General features: G+C 38.9%; 1 pseudogene; it reads right to left on the reverse strand.

Annotated features, from left to right (window-relative positions):
• Window positions 1-1,365: 1,365 nt before the first annotated feature.
• On the reverse strand, window positions 1,366-21,446 carry LOC103255921 (annotated as a pseudogene).
• Between the last annotated feature and the right edge of the window lie 563 nt (window positions 21,447-22,009).

Consider the following 22,009-nt stretch of genomic DNA (forward strand, 5'->3'; position numbering starts at 1 on the left):
TTTGCCCAGGCGTGTCTTGAACCCATGGGCTCAGACAATCCACTCACCTCAGCCTCCCAAGGCGTGGGATTACAGGCTGAGCCACCGAGCCCGGCTGAGAATTACCTTTTTTTTAAAAAAGGGGGCAGGAAACTAGAACGCTAGCACTGTTTTTACTTGTCAGTGTCACACCTAAGTTTCATACCTTACTGAATCACAGGTAGGGTTTAAAGTCAAAGACTTAAAGAAGAAGGAAAACAAAACAACCCATGAAATGGAAATTGTCATCAGTCATGCCCAGGGAAGAATCCCTAGGGTTCCCACCAGATGACCAGGTTTTAAAGGACATGACACATGTTAGTTATGTACATATGCTTTCCAGAGAGGGCATGCTAGTGAATATGGGGAACCATATACAGAGAACCTAAGCAGTGTCCAGGCTGTCCTGCACACTTCAAAAATGTACAACTCAGGTGCAAATGTTCCATCAGGTTGTCTGTGGCAGAAAGCACAAAGCAGACAACAAAGCAGGTTTTTGCGTGACTAAGGCGAAGCCCCCAGCAAAGCCCTTCTCAAGCTGCAGTGTCTTCGTAAGTCTACATGGCCCAGGCTAAAGGACATGGTTCTCAGTTACCAAAAGATTTGAGGGGTTTTTTTGTTTGTTTGCTTTAAACACCAAAACTACAAAAATCAGAGTATAAACTGTTTTTCCAAAACAACCACCCAAACAAAGCAATCCTCTGAATTAAAGCAAAACAAAATAGTGACAAAAGTGTTAATTGCCCTTCCTCTAAAATGAAAACCATTCACACTCAGCCATGTGATGGGAAAAGAAAGGGGGCTTGCTCTACTTGGTGACCCCATGGCTGGAAGGTTCCCAAGAGTAGCAATGGTTTATGATTTGAGAACCATGGAGTTCTGACTGTTCCCTTCTTTTTGCTAGACTAAGGGGGAAACATTTCAGGTTGAGCTAGACAAGCTCTCCAAGTTTCAAGACATATTTCTGACCCTTCGTGGTTTGAGCCTCCCCAACTTAGCCTATCTACTTTTCAATGTGTTTGTGATTTCCTTTTCTATAAATTGTGCAGATCAGAGCCTTTCTATGTAGAGCATTTAGTAGTCCATGATCAATGTAGATTGTCACACACTCTGTCCCGTTTTGTGGGTACTAACCTGAACAAGATATTGTCTGCATATACTGTCCCTGGCAAGAAGGCTCCGTTTTGATCTCTTCCCAGAAATCTCATCAGTGTCAGAGCTGAGGCACCAGCCTTTTGATGGCTTTCTGCCCCTCCCTGTTCCCACTCCCCAGACAATATATCTATCTTTAAGAGTGCCAGTCCAGAGACAGCTTGGGTTCTCCAGATAATATTCAAAGGGTAAGCTTTAGGAATAGCCAAAAACACAAACAAAATCACTGCCCTTGTTTGCCTGAATGGGAACTGCTAGCTCCAGGGTTTGGCCACTTAGCTGCTCAGAAACTTTGTAAACAAAGCCTTTAGCATAGGGGAGGCTGCCATAGAGATCCATGTCCAGGAGGTAAGCAGGGTTGTCTTCAAAGTGAGTCAGTGGCAGGGTGTCTTCTCCCTTAAGGTGGCACTCAGACTCTGCCTTCAGGAATAGTTGCTGATTGTCTGAGAAGGCCATGGAGGAAAGGGCATCTGGGTCACAGACAAATTTGTAGATGTATTGCTTCCTAGACACCTTCTGCGTGAAGCTTTTTCATAGACACAGTGTAGAGAATGCCTCAACTTGTCATAGTTCATGGCTGGCTAGTTCTTCTGTATGTCCCCAATGTTGAACAATCTCTTCAGGTTTTAGCAGCTTGAACTCCATGTCTCACCTGTTCAGGCAATGATGTGACCATTGAGTCATCAGAAAGGGTGACCAGGAACTGCCACAGCTGAAGGGAACCTCATCTCTGGTAAGGGAGTCCCTCCTGGTACATAGTGGGCTCCTGTTTGACTTTGCTTTCCAGTCTCTCAGGTACAATACAAGTGTTGTCAAAGTATAACTAGGGATATTTTTCATATGAAAAACCTTCATGGCTGCTAGAGAAGTAACCTCCTCTTATGTAGGATGATGAGCAGTTAGATACTTCTGAATCAATGCATCAATCCTAGGGCTCCTGCTTGATTTCCATTGGTGACTACAATGCGAGTGCTGGAGTCCGGTATGCTCAGGACCACATGCTCATATGGTGGGTCATGGTATTCTTGTTTGAATCCCTGAGGGAGTGGGAGAGCCATAGGGACAATAGGTTCTGACATTTGCCAGTGGCAACTGGGGCTATTATCTGCAGGAACTCCTGACTGAGGAGGGAAGGGGTGGCAGGGTTCAGACAATTGTCTCTGAAATCTCTGTTCTGATGGATACTAGTTTTCAGGCATCATCTCTGGCATCAGCAGGAGCTGATGTGGTGGTCTGGGGACTGAAAACATTTGCTGCTGTTACTGGGCTCTGAAAGGAAATGGGGTTTTAGTTTTCTTCATGATGTTTTTAGTTAACTCCCTCATGGAATGGTTTTGTGGTTTTTTTCTCCATTTTGTTATACAAATTATATGTTTGATTGCAATATTTGTGTGTATTGCATTTCTACAATTCAAATTATTAATGCTATATATGTCTTATTGTTTTGTTTCTTCTGAGATAACCAAAGTCATGGTATTCTGAAGCCTAGAGATGATTCAACACAGCCTGTGAATCATCCTCAATTGAGATCCTGCTGGGTTCAGTCTTTTTTCCATTGCTAACATACTGTTGCTATAGCTATACAATATCAAGCACTCTCTCTCTGGGCCCAGGGTCTAGAAGAGTAGGGCATGTGAGATTTTTAAGGGCCAGTTTTGAGGGGTAGAACATAGAAAAATAGCCTATTGAATGGCAAGAGTGATGCATTCTTGAAATAAAACCATCATGATGACTAATGTCTGACTTCTGCATACCAATGGGTTCCTGTAGCATAGCTAACTCCTCACAAAGAAACAATGTCTATAGCATAGATAACTCCTTATAAAGATTTTTTTCTAACCTCCCAAGTCATCACAAATTTTGCAAAAATATCAGAGGCATGATCAGCTGCACATGTCTTTACCCTAAAAGCATGCATATATAGGATAATTTCTGGAGTGCAGGTACTGTAATCCACCACCTTTTGACTAACTGAGACGTTGTTTCTGTTTGTAAGTCTCTAAGAAGTGTCTCTGAGAACTTAGATTTGTCAGTTTCTTTTTTGGTCTTTCAGTTCTTCAGTTTCTATGGGTAGGTTTACATATGCTTGTTCAATGCAGAACATCTTTCCACTAAGATGTGGAACAAGACAAGGATGCCCACTTTCACCACTTTTATTTAATGTAGTATTGGAAGTCCTAGACAACAATTAGATAAGAGAAAATAAAGAGCATCCTAGTTGAAAAAGAAGTCAAATTAACCTTGTTTGTAGATGGCATAATATTATATTTAGAAAAACCTAAAGACTTCACCAAAAAACTCTTAAAGTTGATAAATGAATTCAATAACATCACAGAATACAAAATCAACAGAAAAACAAAAATCAGTAGCTATACACCAATAGTAACCAATCTGAACAAGATATCAAGAAAGCAATTCTGTTCACAGTAGTTACAAAAGAAATAAAATACGTAGGAATAAATTTAGCTAAAGAAATGAACAATTTTTACATGGAAAACTATAAAACATTGATGAAAGAAATTAAAGAAAACACACAAAAAATGGAAAGATATACCATGCTCATGTATGAGAAGAATTAATATTGTGAAAATCTCTCTGTTACCCAAAGTGATCTATATAGTCAATGCAATCCCTATCAAAATATCAATGACATTTTTCAAAGAAATAGAGAAAAATTTCCTATAATTTGTATGAAATTACAAAAGGATCACTAAAGCAATCCTGAGCAAAACAAATAAAGCTGGAGGCATCAAACTACCTGATCTCAAATTATACTACAAAAAACTATTACAACCCAAACAGCATGATACTGACATAAAAATAGAAACAGACCAATTGAACAGACTCAAGAATCTAGAAATAAATCCAAGCACCTAAAGCCAATTCAATTTCAACATAGGTGCCTAGAACATACATTGAATAAAGGATAATTTCTTTAATTAGTAGTGCTGGAAAAACTGAATAGCCATATGAAGAAGAATACAATGAAATCTTCATCTTCCACCATATAGAAAAATTAACTCAAAATGGATTAAAGACTTCAAAGTAAGACCTGAAGCTATAAAACTACTAGAAGAAAACATTGGGAAAATGCTATAGAACATTGGTCTGGACAAAGATACTTTTGGTAAGACCTTAAAAGCACAGACAACACAAGTAACAACAGACAAGTGGGATTACATCAAGGTCAAAAGCTTCTGCACAGCAAAAGAAACAATAAAGTAAAGAGACAACTTACAGAATGGGAGAAAATACTTGCAAACTATTCATCTGAAAGAGATTAATAACAAAAATATATAAATAATTCAATTCAATAACAACAACAACAAAAATTTTATTTGGGCAAAAGGCCTGAATAGACATTTCTCAGGAAAAGATATACAAATAGCCAACAGGTATATGAAAAATTGCTCAACCTTACCAATCATCAGGGAAATGCAAAGCAAAACCACAGTGAGATACCATCTCACCCAGTTATGATAGCTATCATCAAAAAGACAAAAGATAACAAATGCTGGCAAAAATGTGGAAAAAGCAAAGGTTCTTACACTGTTGGTAGAAATGTAAATTAGTACAAATGTTATAGAAAACAGTGGGAAAATTCCTTAAAAAACTAAAAATGTAACTTCTATATAATCCAGCAATTCTACTGCTAGGTATATATCACCCTACCACCACCAGAAAAAGAATGAAAATCAGTATGCTAAAGATATCTGTATTCCTATGTTTATGCCAGCACTATTCACATAGCCAAGATATGAATTCAAAGTACCCATTAATGGATACCTCGATAAAGAAAATATGGTATATATACACAATGGAATATTGTTCAGCCGTAAATAGAATTAAATCCTGTTAATTGCAGCAACATTGTTGGAACTAGAGGTTATCATGTTATGTAAGCCAGGCACAGAAAGACAAGTATTGCATGTCCTCACTTGTGTGTGTGAGCTAAAAAAGTGGATCTTGCAGAGATGGAGAATAGAATGGTGGCTACTAGAGGCTGGGAAGGAAATGGGGATATGAAGAGAAGTTGGTTAATGGCTACAAAGATACTGTTATATAGGAGTAAGAGCTAGCATTTGATAGTACAGTAGGAAAATTATAGTTAACAATAATTTATTGCATATTTCAAAATAGGTTGAATAAAATAATTGTAATGTTACCAACACAAAGAAAGAAAATTTGAGGTGATGGATATACCATTTACCTTGATTTGATCATTACACATTGTATACATGTATCAAAATATTATATGTAACCTCAAAATATGAGGGGGACCCCAAAAATCCAGAATTATCTTTTGGAGGGTGGGCTCCTTGTATTACACTCAGAATTTGTTCCTCCAGATCAAACCGTCAACCAAGTTGTGGCAAACAGGTGACTGGTTCTTTCACCATGACAATACATCTGCCCACATCACACTGAGTGTTCAGCAGTTTTTGACAAAAAACTGCATGATTCCCATGCCCATCCTCCCTATTCACCTGATCTGGCCCTGAGAGACTTTTGTTTCCTGGATTAAAAAACTCCTCAGAGGGAAGTGTTTAAGTGATGTGGAAGAGCTGAAACAAAAAAAACCACAGAAGCACTAAAAGACACCAAAATTGAAGAGTTCAAAAACTGTTTTGAACAGTGGAAAAAGCGGAGAGTACTTTGAAGGTGAATGAAGTTTAAACAGATAAGAATAAGAATAAGTGCACAATTTTTTATAAATAAATTTCAATTTTGGGTGGTCCTTCTCATATGTACAACTATGATGTATCAATAACAATTCAAAAGAAAATTAAATAAAATGCCACTTTGGCACATATTTAAAATGCTCCACATAAAGGAAAGAAAACATGGAACGCTTCAAAAAACCAAAGTAGTCAATGATTTCAGGAGGTGTCGAGGTAAGTTTTTATCAGACAGGACTAAGGGAATAAGTTATTAATAAACATGTTAAGAGGGACTCAGCCCTGAACCCATTGCTCCCATGTATCTCTCCGTGATTATTATTCAATATCAGGTTGCATTTGTATATAACTTGTTTCAAGTTGAATAACATTACAAATAGCTAGAAGATTTTTCAGTTGATGAAAAAGTTAGAAACCATGCTTAGAGTGTTTTTGATATTCTAGTGGTGCTTAGAGCTTAAATAATTCCCAACTTATTAGTGTTTATCCTATATGGTGACAAATCTACAATAATGTGATAATATTTGCTATCTATTTTATTTAAAATATAAAGTTATATAAAAGCACTTTATTTTATATGTATTTTCCATTATTTGTGCTAATCATTCATAAGTTGTTCTAGATAAGCTATACTTGTTTTTCCATTTGAGATTTTGCCCATGCTCATGCAAAAAGAAATGTATCAAATTCAAATGGTAGATCCTATCAATGACATTTTTGTTATTGAAGAATACTATTTTTATTATTTATTTTGAAGAGTACTATTTTCATCATCACCTCTGAGACCTCTTTCCTTTAAACATTAAACATAACTCATTTAAGAATTTCACTAATAGGCTGGGCTCGGTGACTCAGCCTGTAATCCCAGCACTTTGGGAAGTCAAGGTGAGTGGATTGCCTGAGCCCGTGGGTTCAAGACCTGCCCGGCCAACTTGGAGAAACCTCATCTCTACAATAAATCAAAAATCAGCCAGGTGTCGTAGCGCACGCCTGTAGTTTCAGCTACTTGGAAGGCTGAGGCAGAAGGACTGCCGGAGCCCAGCAGGTCGAGGCTGCGGTGGCCGGGAGCAGCCACTGCACTCCAGTCTGGGCGACAGAGTGAGACTCCAACTCAAAAAACAAAATAAAATAAGAAAAAGAATTTCATTAATACCTGAAACTACCCTTTAGATCACTTATAAATAAGAAATGTTCTATATTTTCTGTTTGCCATTTTCTCCTTGGACTCACAAGATTTTGTTAACTTTTTTCCCTAGGTGCTTCATAGTTATGTATAATAAGGTAAATAGTACTTTCAAAAATTTTAGTACTTCTTTTTTATTGCTACATAGAAATGCAATCGATTTTTGCCTGATTTCAAATCTGCTACATTCTAATTCAAGTAGTTTATCTTTAGATTCGTATAAATTTTTCTATATAATATTATGCTATCTAATTATAAGATGATTTGTTATTCCTTTTCTATTCTAATAGTTCAATTTTCATTCTTATCTTACTGTACTATGACCTCAGCACAATGCTGAATAGAATTGGTTATCATGAACAACTTGGTCTTCTTTTTGACCTCAGGGAGACATGTTTAATATTTCCCCATAAAACATGATGTGTGTTGTAAATTTGTTGCCTTGTAATTGCTTACTCTGTTGACACACTAAGCTGGAAGGATCTGAAGAGTAGCAGAATTGGAAGAGGAGGCTGGAGGAATGGCTACCTCTTAGGAGTAAGTGAAGATGAGGTCTTCATGGAGTCAAGAAGAAAAAACCCTGGCACTGGAGTATAATGGTCAGTGGAGTGTTGAAAGGAGGTAGTAGGGAAAGCAGGTAGTGAGAGGCTGTGGCAAGGACTCCTGGAGCACTCTCACCAACTCAGGATGGTCTTTTCAGGAAACTCCTATGCCTGAACAGGAAGTCCTCCACCTGTGCAGAGGATACAGGTATAAGGCAACTCGCACAAGAGGTCATTTTTTACTTCTATCCAAAACAGAATCTGAACTGTCCTATTTAATTTATCTGATACCAACTTTGAAATAAAATAATTATTGAATTTTCTTTGGGGTTGCCAGTCTGGCTTTCCTAGCAGAGAGTGGGAGGTAAATGACCACACACCACAAATTGCAAACAACTCAGCAAACATCTCAGTGGGCAACAGGGCTGCAGAGATCAAAGAACCATCACTGTGTAAAGGAGTCTAGTACATGTTTTTTGTTTCTTTAAACTTTAGTTTTAGAATATGCTGTAGTTTTGATTTTTTTTGTGTGTAAACTGTTAAGACAGTTCAGACCCATGCTAAAATCCCCTCCAGATGCTTTTTATCACCATCCCTGACCCCTCTCCCCATGAGCTCACTCCTTAGAGGAAACTACAATTATTAGTTTGTTGTATCTCCTCCCAGATACGTTTTGGTGAATATGTGTTCCTAAATATCGCTATAAAAATATATAATGTTGTGTGTGTGTTTAATGTTAATTTTAACACATTCAAATTACTTTTTCCCTCTCTAATATTTGGAATACCAGTTTCATCAAAAGACATCTTCCGAGAATGTGCTGCAAAACCCACAGTGAAACACTTTTCTCTGGAAATGTTTGTCAGGGATGAAAATGAACATGGAGATGGAAGATGCTAATATCACAGAAACTCATTATTAGGAAAATTGAAAATGTCTTAATTTATAGTGGGACATGCATGGCAGTTAAAAGAAAAACAGCTGCCCTCAATTTCTCCATCCTTGCCTAATGCCCACCAGGTACCCACATATCTTAGTAGCAATGAATGCAAATGAGGGCTCTGGTTGGCACCAAAACGACTATTAATTGTTTCCTCTCCTTAAGATAAAATCTGAATGAAGAGGCTAAATGAGTTTCCTTTAAGCATGAAAAGGCTTTCGTTCAATTTTGATAGGACTGCTGCAAAGAGGAGGGATGAATATGAGGTGTGTGTTTTAAGGACTCTGCTTCCAATTATTCTCATCCCTTTATTGTTGAGAAGCAGTGCCTGCATTAGAAGGATCAGGGACTGAATATTCTTCAGAAATTCATTATATTCAGCAGCCACATTTTAACCTTTGCCTGTGAGTGATTTTTGTAATGCACTCATAGTGGACGATTTCTAAATTCTAAAGGTGAATGAAATGGCATTGTCAAAGCAGTAATGTCTATGGTGATGAGAACACTAGTGTCTGGAAATTGAGTTCTTCAACAGAAGGATATCATGGGAAGAGTTAGAAAGAATTGTTTCTTGATTTCCAATATATTAATTTATTCAGAGCTTCATCTACTTATATATAAAATCATAGAATGTTAGATTCAAAAAGACATTAGAAATGATTTCAGTTATTGAAAGAAATTTTATAGAGGTAATGAGAGAAGCAGACGAACCACATGAACAGCTCAAGGTCACATAGCTGGTTAGTGGAAAGGACAAGAAAACCCAGGCTTTTGGAATTGGGTTGGGTATAGTGGACTCTCTCTGCAGTGTGCTGCCTCTTGAATTTGGCACACACTGATCCTTGTATTGATCAAAGAATTCCTGTAGAATGATGCTTTTGAGAGGGAGTATGGGGTGGAGGAAAGGTCATTAGTTATGAAATTAGACACCTGAATTTGAATTCTTAATGTGCCACTTTATGTGATCTGAGGTAAATTCCTTTACTCGCCTGATCCTAGTACAACTACCTGAAATCTTATCTTGCAGGGCTTTGGGGAGAGTTAAATTTTTAAAATTCTGGGAAAGTGCTATTGCAGGCCCAACATATTGCAGTGTTACAGTTTTTTGTCTGACCAGTTGGCGAAGTGGGCTCTCAAGGGATGTTGCAGTTTCCGAAGCTGCACTGCCAGCCTGGGATTCATGCAGTGGCCGCAGACACAATGGCAACCAGATAGGGGAACATGGTGGCGCCTGAGAATGTGGGGATGCCAACAGCTGAGGAGCCCCCAAGGAGTGTTACAGTTCTCTTAGTTTGGGAGTTGGTGAGCTGAGCCCCGAGAAGTGTTTACAGCTCTGCCGGCTCAGTGGGCTGGTGAGCCAGTTCCCAGGAAGTATTCACAGCTCTGCTGGTTCAGTGGACTGGGGAGCCAGCCCCCAAGAAGTGTTACAGCTCTACTAGCTCGGTGGGCCAGCAAGCCAGGCCCTCAAAGAGTGCTGAAGCTCTCTCAGTTCTGCAGGTCCAGCTCTTCCAGTCCGGCATGTGCAGCTCTTCTAGTTCAGCAGCATTTCTAGTTCAGCTGTTCTGAGTTCTTATCTCACGTCTAGGAAGAATTAAAGATGCCGACACCAGAAAGTGAGTGAGTAGGAATTTATTAGAAGATAGGAAAGTTCTCAGCAGTGGGAGAGGGGACCTGAAAGAGGGTTACCAGCCTGAGGTGAAGTGAGGAGTTTAGGTTATATAGTCTTGAGAGCATACTGATTGGGTGGCAGTAACACCAATCAGAGCAATGCACCATGGTGTGGGATTGAAATACACCAATTGGGAGAGAGTTGGAAAGGGCCAATCAAGAAGAAGCATGCGAAAGGGGAAGTCCATGGACCTGGAAATGGGTGTGCTTACTGCAGTCCATGGGGGTTGCAGCAGCAGTTTTTAACTGAGGACCTGCCCTAATCTGTCTGCCTATCCCATTTCTACCTTTCTCCTCTCTCAGTAGGCTCTTGAAAAATGATAGTTGTCATCTTCTCTGTTTAAAAAGAAGTCTAAAAGGAGAAAATTACCCCCCCCAAAACAGTACAAAATCGAACAAAAGAAATAGAAATGCAGTCATGGACATTATGAAATTTTGACCAATGACAGACTGCTATAGGATGGTGGTCCCATATGACTACATTGCCACATTTTTACTGTACCTTTTCTATGTTCAGATATGTTTAGATACACAGGTACCATTATGTTTCAAATGCCTACAGTATTCAATATAGAAGCATGCTGTACAAGTTTGTAGCCCAGAGGCAGTAGACCATACCATATAGCACAGATGTGTAGTAGGCTATATATCCTGGTTTCTGTAAGTACACGCTATGATGTTCAAACAATGACAAAATTGCCTAATCATATTTTTCTGAACAAGACCCTGTCATTAAGTTACTCATGACTGCAACTCTTATGGGAAATGACTCTAATCTTAGGCTATCTATATTTTTCTCCTTTTCCCCCTTCCTTTCCTAATCTATTAAGTTACCAGGTATAATTCCAGTTTTGCCTAATCTGCAAAGTGATCTTGGGAATTTCAGCTTGCCAGAAAAGCCTGCTAGATCTAATTTTACATAATCACTCAATAAATGGTAAAGACAATCTGGAATTTGTGTTCGGGTCCTTGGTCACTTGAATTCAGGCACTCAGCAAAGGAGAAGGTAAAGGTCACCTCTGATTTTCTCAGTGCACAGGAAACATTTTGAAAATGCAGAAAATAGTTATTGTGCTTTTTTCCCAAGGGTGCTTATTGGCTATGGGCGGGGAGGCATGCTTTTTGGTGTGCTACCTGATGGTGTCATCAAAATGCCCTCTTATGAATTCCAGCTCATGCTGGTTCAATAAGCAGGTTTGAATCTGTCCTCTACTAGCTGCTGGAGAGTCAGGGATAAACAAGCTATGATGTCTCACATTTGGAGAAAATGGTCTCAATCCTTGAAAGAAGGGCTGTGAGAAAACTAGATAGAAAATCAACATGAAACAAAGTACCAGAAATAGACCTATACTTCCATCCCTCCTACTCCTGTGACCCTGATCGAAATGAGGAGGAAGTGGGCTCACTGCTGCCAGAACTCACTGCAGGTGGGACCAATTTTTTAAAAAGGACCAGAGCGCTTACTTTGAACTCTCTCCAGAAGAAAGTGACAGGAATTCATGGGAATTATGTAGCATGGAACTCAGACAATCCAGAAAAGAGAGGGCTTAGGCCATGGGCTATGGGGAGAATGTGCTCCTCAGATGAGAGGTTGGAAGCAACGTGTCAGATGAAGGTAGCAGCAGTAGAGGCCCTTTTGCAGATTTTACGATCATTTGTCCAGGTAAGGGTGGCAGGACCTGGAAGGAAATTTGGGAAATTACAGGGGCCTGGACCAGGAAGCTGGATAAGGAGGGGTTGCTGCACTCCTTCCCAGACAGATGAACAGCAGATGGCAGCAATAACAAGGGACTCTTACAGATTCTGGGTTTCTCCCTTGGCATTGAACAGAGGTATGCATACCATTGAGTGGGGTTTACAAAAAGCCCACTTTGAAGGCTTGGTAGAACTGGGGTGCTGCCCAGCCACAGCGTAGTGTGGAAAGGGGCCACAGGCAGGTATAACTGCACTGGGAAGGGTCTTTCTGACCCTGGCACCTTTGCATAAATGTCATGAACACTAAGAGGAAGCAAAGAGGTTGCTGGGATGAGGGTGACAACCAGCAGGGGGTGTACACGACCATCCCACAGAGGAAGCGTCTTTCTACTTTCAAGAAAATTTTCAAAAGCATTCTCTCGTTTCCTAGCAATAATTATGGGTTTTTTTAATTGATTCTTCAAACACTTGCATCAGGTGTTCCATTCCTTCTTACTTGAGGTCCAGATAGTGCCCTGGGTAGTGGAATCTGGCAAATATGGATAAGAATACCATAGAGAGGAAATGAAGGCAAGGTAGAGAGAATGAGCAGACACTAATCCTGATATTGATAGTAATGGCAGAGAAAATAAAATCAGGTCAGAATCTTGGGTAGTTTTAGCTAAGAGACCCAAAATCTGCTTCTACAGGGAGTTATGAAGCAGCTATGAAAATTTGTTAGTGGTTTATTCAGAAGAAATAACGATTGATAACGAGGCGATAACGCTCCTAGGCAGTCTGTATGTCAACTGCTGGGAAGAAGTGCTATGTTTGTACCGGGTAGGGAGGTGAGATGTGAAATTTTCTGGGGGTCTGCCCTCAGAGTCAGAAGAAAAGTAGTTCAACATGGACACTCACAGGCCAGTTAGGAGAGATGGAAAGTCCCAAGTATCTTCAGGACAAAGCTTGAATGTCTCAAGCCTGGGGCGGCACTCACCTACTACATGATTGGAGCTTTCTTATAGCCAAGGAGGCGATGAGCTCTTTCAGCTCCACCTGCTATCCTCTTGTTGTGGAGTGAACCCACGGGGTCCTCTTTGTGGGTGGGGCTTGATGCAAGTCCTGAAGACCTTCTAGAAGTCAGGGTCAAATCTGTGTCCTCTTTACTCCTGACTCCCCTTCCTCCGCTGCCTTACTCTCCCACTATCCCCTTGGCCCTGGCTTCTTTAAACAAATGGTGGTAAGTGGATTCTTCTAGAGTCCTTTCATTATCTCCCAGACAGGATTTTCCATAATGCAAAATGGGGCTGGCCAACTCTTCCCTCAATCTGATCCAACCCGTGCTCTATCTAGCAGAATTAATTGACATTTCTGGCCTGTGGTTTAAAGATAGAGGAGGATGTGCTTACCTTTAAATATCTAGACAGGTTTTGCCTCTCATGTTTTTCTCTGATCTAGATAGGGAGAAACTGTCAAATATATAGGCACACAGTAAGAGGGAAAGTCCAGTGTACACTTATAGTTGAAAAGCATCAGCAAACACCTTTGCAGAGAACAACATATTGGGGAAAACTGAAATGATATCCTGCTAATTCTAACTTTTTCTTTTTCTTTTTTTGAATCGGAGTCTCACTCTGTTGCCCAGGCTGGAGGGTGGTGGCACGCTCAAGGCCACTGCATCCTCAACCTGCTGGGCTCAGGCTATCATTCCACTTTAGCCTTCCAAGTAGCTGGAACTACAGGCACGTGCCACCATGCCCAGTTAATTTTTTGATTTATTGTAGAGATGTGGGCTCGCCAAGTTGCCCAGGCTGGTCTCGAACCCGTGGGCTCAGCCAATCCTATCGCCTCGGCCTTCCAAAGTGCTGGGATTATAGACGTGAGCCACTGTGCAGGGCCAATTCTAGTTTTTTCTAATGGTCTCTGACACTGTACTTCTCTGTTATTCTGTAGCTTTGCTATTGTTTCTCATTTGCTTTTTGACTTTCCACAACTTTACTTGCCATTTTGGATCTCTTTTCTGTTTCTTGTTTTGAATGAACTATTGTTCTTTTTTATGTATAATTACAGTGTAAGTCGGAAGTCCAGATAACGTTAAGCTAGAAAGTCCCTGTTAATATGCATTTGTACCAAAAGAAGGAAATGAGTGCATTTGTATGATAAATGAAAACGTATTATCTTGCAGGAAGAGTGAACATGAAGGTTAGGCAATGTGAAGATTCGATGACGTTTTCCCAAGTTCAAGGATTGCATTTGGGATCTATATTTCCCCTGGGTTAGAAGCTGGTGTTAAGTAGGCAGAGAATTGGAAGCTGATAAAGGAATTACTAATACTGCCGTTTGTTTTACAAATTTCAATTAAAGGATTTAATATGATGGCTAAACTATAAATTACATTTAGTAAAGCTACAAGATTGGCATTTTCCTTAATTTAATATTCCTGCTTAATGCCAGGAGGCATTAATCCCTTAGGCATTGGGTGGTCTCAAACTCAAACTAATCCCTGCTATTTATGATCCTGGTTAAACAAGAAATACTGTGCATTAGACTACAGAGTGGAATAAAGTATATTGTTTTTCCTTTAGAGCCTAGAATTTAATATGATCCCATTGCGCTTGAAACATTTAACAAATCTCAGAATGAATCAAATGTTTGGATAAGCCACCAAAACTTCTCTTTCATTTGCTTTACAATTGCAAATGAAGTATGATTTTATTTTGTTAAGTTTCCATGATAATAAAAAGAACCATTTAAGGAAAATGAGCATTAAGTACAAATATATACTTAATGTTACTAAATTAAAAAATCACTTTTGTAGAATGCATGGGGAGAATTCCAAGATATTTCCTGTCAGGTGAAGAGAGCTTATCTTGTTCAACCACGAGGTTTAATATAATTCTGCCAGTTCTTTATATTTTTATTCACATCTTATTAAAGGGCTAACTCCAAGTTAATTTGTATGTGTGCATATATGTATTTTATATAAAAAAATACATGTATATGTAATTATGTAACATATGATATATGTGTGTGTGTGTGTGTGTGTGTGTGTGTATGTCCAAGTTTATTCTGTCTGATCTTTTTTTGAGTTGTCTTCAGTCACAGGGAGAAGTAAAGGCTTTTGAATCAAGTGCTCCACGCATTCTCTTACTTTATATCCAGATAGTGGCCTGGGGATTAGAATATATTAATAGCCAATACAGAATAGAATACCATAAAGAGGAAAGAAAGGTGAAGTGGAGAGAATGAGTGTACATTGACCACGATGCTAATGATAATGAAACAGAAATGAAAATCTGGTTAGAATCCGGGCACGCTTTAGTGAAGAGACTCAGAATCTGCTTCTACATGGGACTAAGAAACTATGAAAATATGTTAGTGGTTTGTATAGCAGAAGTTGTAGTGGGCAACAATCTGATAACAATATTTCTCTACCTAAAATTCTTCCACAGATGCTACTGCTTTTAGGATCAAGTTTCTTTAAAAAAAATTTTTTTTTAATGTTTTATCTTAAAAGTCCATATGTGTGTCCTTATTTGTGGCTGCATAATATTCCATTTTGTATATGTACCACACTTTTTTAATCCAGTTCAGTTTCGGTGGGCAGCATGGTTGGTTCCATGTTTTTGCTACAAAGTCCATATATTTGTCCTTATTTGTGGCTGCATAATATTTGTTACTACTTTGTTACTACTTTGCTCAGTCTTTTTTTTTTTTTTTTTTGAGTTGGAGTCTCACTCTGTCGCCCAGACTGGAGTGCAGTGGCTGCTCCCGGTCACCGCAGCCCGGACCTGCTGGGCTCCGGTGATCCTTCCGCCTCAGCCTTCCAAGTAGCTGGAACTACAGGCGTGCGCTAGCACGCCCGGCTAATTTTTTGATTTATTGAAGAGATGAGGTCTCGCCTGCCCAGGCGGGTCTCGAATCCACGGGCTCAGGCAATCCACTCACCTCAGCTAAAGATCTATCTCTCTCCTTGGACTGGTATTTCTATGAGAGTAGGAACCATTATCTGTCTTGTTTACAAGTATGTTACATGGTGCATGTGCTGCGCATGGATCAAATGGGCAAAAACCTAAATGTAAAACCTCAAACTATATGAATCTTAGTAAACGCAGGAGACACCTTTATGGAAATTGGAACTGGTAACCAATTCCCGATCAGAACCCTAAGTGCCCATACCATAAGAAATAAGATAGGTAAGTGGGACCTCATCAAACCGATGAACTTCTGCAAAGCTAAAGAAACCACTAAGAGAACAGGGAGACAGCCCACAGAAAGGGGAAAAAGATTTTCCAACTGTATCTCTGTCAAAGGTCTAACATCTAGGATCTACAAGGAGCTCAAACATGCTGAAAAGAAAAAAAACAAACAACCCCATTAAAAACTGGGCAAAAGACATGAATAGACACTACTCAAAAGAAGATATACAGGCAGCCAACAGACATATGAAAAAGTGTTCAGCCTCAGTCATCATCAGAGAAATGCAAATCAAAACCACATTGAGATACCACCTAATCCCTGTAAGAATGGCCATCATTAATAAAACAAGCAACAACAGATGCTGGCGAGAATGTGGAGAAAAAGGAATGCTTCTACACTGCGGGTGGGAATGCAAACTAATGTAACTTCTTTGGAAAACAGTGTGGCAATTTCAGAAAGAACTAGAAATTGACCTTCCATATGACCCAGCAATTCCTCTATTGGGAATATACCCAGAGGAACTCAAACCATTCTACAAACAAGATACCTGCACACGTATGTTTGTTGCTGCTCTATTCACAATGGCAAAAACATGGAACCAACCATGTTGCCCATGGAAGTTGGACTGGATAAAAAAAAATGTGGTACATATACACAATGGAATATTATGCAGCCATAAATAAAGACAAACATATGGACTTCGCAGTAACTTGGATGAATTTAGAGTTGATCATACTTAGTAATCTATCACAGAAACAAAGAACATAGTACCATATGTTCTCACTTGTAGGTGGACCTTGAACAATTATCATAATACTATAAGAAAGGGATTGGCAGTAGTGGAAAACTGTCAGAGGAGGGGGAGTGGGATTGGCAGTTGAGGAAAACTGCTAGGGGAGGGAGGGGCACACCTCATCAACAAGGATAACTGTATAAGCGACATTTGTATACCTAACCCTGAATTGTACCCCACATCTTTATAATAATAATAAAAAAAAGAAAGTGGACTAGATAAAGAAAATTTGGTACATATACACAATGGAGTATTATGCAACCATCAAGAATAACAAAATCATGGCCTTTGTGGCAACTTGGATGGAGCTGCGGGACCATCATACTAAGTGAACTATCACAGAAACGAAGAACTGAATACCACATATTCTCACTCATAAATTGGCCTTGAACACTAGTCATATTAGCCCAAGGGTGGAATCGGGAGTCACAGAACACTGCTAGGGGAAGGAGAGAAGGAGAAATGTAGGGAGTGCATGACAGCACAAATGGTACCTGGTCCATGACCAGGGGAGTGAGGGACAGTTAGAAGTCCAAACTTCATTGGCATCCAAACTATTTATGTAGTTAATCCTCACTTGTACCCTATAATACTATAATAAAAAAAAGCAAAAAGTTAAATGCATGAATAAATGAACAAAGCAGAAATCTGGTGCTACGGGTTGAACTGTGTACCCCTAAGAGATATATGGAAGTCCCTAACCTCCAGTACCTGTAATGTGGCCATCATAGATGAGGTCATTAGGGTGGGCCCTAATCCCATATGACTGATGTCTTTATAAGAGGAAAACACACCACATGAAGACAGAGACATAGAAAAGGTCATGTGATGACAGAGGCAGTGATTGGAGTGATATGTCTGTAAGCCAGAAATACCATGGTAACTACCAAAAGCTAGGAAGAGGAAAGGATTCTACAGAGTCTTAGAGGGAGTATGGCCCTGCTGATATCTTGATATCAGATTTTAGCGCCTCGGGTTGTGAGAGAATGATTGTTGTTCAAAGCCACAGTTTATAACACTGTTAGGGCAGCTTTAAAAAATTAATATACTTACCTGGTCATCGGAGCTGGTACCAAAAGTTACAACGGAATCAGCCACAAGTAGCACCAACTTCTAGGGTAAAGGACAGTCATGCTCAAAGCCAAGTTTGTGCTTAGAACCTGGAATTAGATTGATCTGGTAGGTGATGCATGAGGTAATTAAACTGAGAAGAGAATTTTAGGGGTTTGGGCTTGGTAAAGTCTGAGAAAGGGCACCCATGAGAAAAACTAATAGTTAATTTTAATATTTAGTGGTTATTATATATACCAACAACATCTAAACACTATACTTGAATTTTATTTTATTTATCCTTGAAAATATCTCATAAGTTAGATTCTATTATCCTTATTTTATGATGAAGAAACTGGGAAACAGTAAGTTAAGAAATGGCAGAGACTTGATTTGAACCCAGGCAACTGTGAAGGACAGATAGCAGGGAAAGATATCCCAGAAAATGCCAATTTGTGTATAGTAACTCAGTTCCTAAAAATATTTATTAAGAATTAATGTGGGTCAAACCATTTCACAGGCTGCTGCTGTGCTCTGAGATCCACCAGATCTCAAAGCTGCTATTGACATATAGGTATATATTTTCTATTTTAAAGTTTGTTTTCAACAATACTGTCAGTCAGTTTATATGTTTTATAACACCCTAGGCAATGTGGTATGATGTTGTCATCATATTCAAAACTTTGTTTTTATATCTGCCTCATTAAAACCCAGAGGAACTTATGACATTCAGTGCTGACGCCTTATTCTCTTACACATTTTTTCCCTTCTGCTTCCAAGTAGGTCAACCAGTAGCCCAGGCTCAGAGAAGGAGAATGCAGAGGAATCAAAAGCTGGAAGGAATCTTGATGGGGAAGGAGATCATTAATTCTTCCTCTAAGTAGGTACTACATCTCTCAAAGATAAAAATCTATTCTTGGAATTCCCAAGAGAAAGAGATTTCATTGTGTAGAGAGAGTGGGATGTTGGAAACAGGGATGGGCAATTGGCCGGCAAGTCCCAGCTTCAGTCATGAGTCTCCTATTTGGAGCAGTAACCCCAACTTGCTGAGCCTCCATTTCCTTACCTGTGAAATGAAACTAAGTGTAGCTGACTTGCTGTCAGAGATTTGTGAGACAAAAGTGAGCATAGGTAGAGGAAGGCATTTCTTCATTCAGAGCAATTCTGCTGGATTTCTTTTTTGGAACATTTTGATTATTGTTTCCTTTTGGGGGTCTTTAACCTTTGCTCTTCCAGCTTATCATTTTTTTTAATCCTCAATCATCCTTACTTCTCTTTTGGATCTGTTTCAGTTTTTCACTTGCTGTATAGCAGGCAGAGACTCAAACTGCACAGGGTATCCTTACCCTGTGTTGTACATTCCAGATAAGGTAGATGTCTACACATTGAGATAAATGCTATTTAGAGGAACTTTGTATGCTTTTTTTATTCTGTAGTGGTTCACTGGATCCATAGGTTAATTTTTGTAGTTTGGGACATGTCAGTAATTGCCACAGTGCATTTTTCCTTCTCTAGAGATAATTCTCTGACTTCTTCCTTTAACTTGATTTTGGCAATTTCTTTTTTCATGTTAAGATAATCTCAAATACTAATGGTACTATCCCAAAAACATAGACAGTCTTCTAAAAATACTGTGATGTTTACCCTTAAGAAAAAGTGTTCATTATTCAAATCACAAGTCTGAGTAATGTGACTATTAATCTCAAGTAGTGACCTCTAAAAGCTCTGTTCAGTATTTTACAGGAATGTCAGCACACACAAGTACTAAGAGCTGATGGCTAATAATAATAATGATGATGACAGAATTAGAGACAATTCATTGAGATCACATAATGTGCCAGGCACTGGGTTAAGTTCTTCTATTAATATATTACCATAGACATCCTCAAAGGCTTTTTATTATCCTTTTGCTGCAGAGGAGAGAGGTGAGGTTTTCATAAACCAAGTCAACTGCAGGAAAACAATTCTTGTAATTTAGGCTCAGGAACTCAAAAGTCCATGCTTTATCTTCTGCTCTTGACTGTCTCCTGAGGATGTTATAATCCATTAAGCACTAAACAGACATAGTTTTGGAACCCGCCTGCATACATGATCAGGGCATCAGGTCATGGCACAGTCTTCTTAATATCTGTAAAATCTTCTTCTTTGTCCTTTGCATTAATTGATACATCCATCTGTTCACAATAAATTTCTTAATCACCTCTGGTGATGTGATTCTGATTCCTTAAGTATTTTGTCCCTACCACCCATGGGGAATCTGTATTGTTAAAGCATGTGCTCACCCCCTTCCTCCTGATAAACTCCAAAGCAGAGAATTCACTAGAGGGTTTTTTTGTGACGTCCATCTTTTCTAGCTGCAAGGAAAGTGTGCCATCTGTCAGTGATCATGGAATATCCTTCACTGACCGCTTGCATTTAACTTCCTGAACTGAGTGTTCCTACTCTTACCTATACCATTTACTTGGGTGTTATTGGCTTCTCCTTACATAAATGGTTAAGAAATTGTAATTCCTCCAGGAAGGACTAAGGACTATGCTTTTTAGTAAGGAAAAGAATATATTCCACTGTAATATGACTTTGGTTTTCTAAAGGACAGTTTTATTATTTGTGCTTATTGTAATATTGAGTTTCTTTGAATTTACTTATAATAATAGGGCACAGGTCAAGAGTTCTAGTCTACAGAGGTGTAGGTAAGAAATCTTTGGTCATTTCTTCCACCTTCCTGGAAGCTCAGCATTTTTGTATGAATAGTTAAATTAGAAAGACGTAATTGTATCTTCAGATAAGAGGTTGGCTTTTTATGATGGTTGATTTTTACTTTGAAGAATAGAATTTAGATGAAGGTGCCTTATTATCCTCTCTGCAAATGCATACCTTTCCTCTTCTTAGAAAATCTACCAAGATGATCCTTGCTCAATTGCATGTGCATTTCTCTAAAATGCATAGATTTGATTAATAGCGCCCTGTCATTTTTCCATACATAAAAGTACAATCAAAAGATTGTCAATGTACCAAATCTCAGATTTTCTGACATGTATGAATGGAAAAGTTTCATGAAGCACAAAAATCAGTCCAATTAACTTATGTGCATAAACGTAGCCCTTAATGACTCTCTGCCTTTAATCTCTCCAGATATCTCAGCCTAATAATATTTTCATTATTTGGTGGTCTAAGATAGTCAGTCTTACCCACTTTCCAGTTTAGCATCTGTTGCTCTCCTCTTCACCTTCAATTCTATGAATTTCCACCTCCATATTATTTTAAGGTTTAAATGTCCAAATAGTTACCAAATTTCTTCCTTGCACCTGGCTTCCTGAGTAAGCAATGAGTTTTTGATTATTCATTGGGCATGAGCCGTTTCTCATGGTCTATTTTTGTTACATGCAACATTTTTTCCCTTCCTGCTTTTAATGGTTCACTAAGGGTCTCAAAATTGGTGGCTCTTGAATATCATTTACCCACGTACCATTAAGGTTTTAGTAGAGAAGGAACTGAGAGAAATAGACACAGTCCCATATTTCTGTTCATCTTCAGCCAATTTTATCATGCTGCCCTTTCAAGGATGGCTTTGTAATTAATGTGGATGCCAGAGAGGCTAGCAGTACCACTGGCTGCTCAAGCAAGTCACCTTAGTGCTTTTATACTGTTAATAAGTCATAAATGTGGCTAATAGCAGCATTTTATATTGCATTAATGAAACACAATTTCTGAATGTAATATGAATCTTACCTAATTAGTCACTTTAAAAATGTCCTCAGACCTCTTTTCAAAGGGAATTTGAGGCACTGAAAACGGATTCAGAAGCCAGAGAACCCAAATTACTCACTTTCCCAGAATGTTCAGAAAACTCCTGGTCTGGGAATCTTGACTGAGTATTAAAATTCTCAAGTATGTTTACTCCAGTAGAACAGTACTTTGGACTCCTTATATCACCACTGTCTTCCATCTACAAACTGGAAAAACAACAAATGTCACTAAGCTAGACCTTTTTCTCAAGATTGAGGTGCTTACAACCGACACTTTTCTCATAGTACAGCATGTAATAAAATCTGAGTCATATATGATGTCAAATATGAAAGAAGTTAGTTTGAGCCTGGAGTTTCTTTTCTT

The sequence above is a fragment of the Carlito syrichta genome, unplaced genomic scaffold (genome assembly GCF_000164805.1).
Source record: "Carlito syrichta isolate Samal-C Ts95f unplaced genomic scaffold, Tarsius_syrichta-2.0.1 Scaffold288713, whole genome shotgun sequence".
Lineage (NCBI taxonomy): Eukaryota > Metazoa > Chordata > Mammalia > Primates > Tarsiidae > Carlito > Carlito syrichta.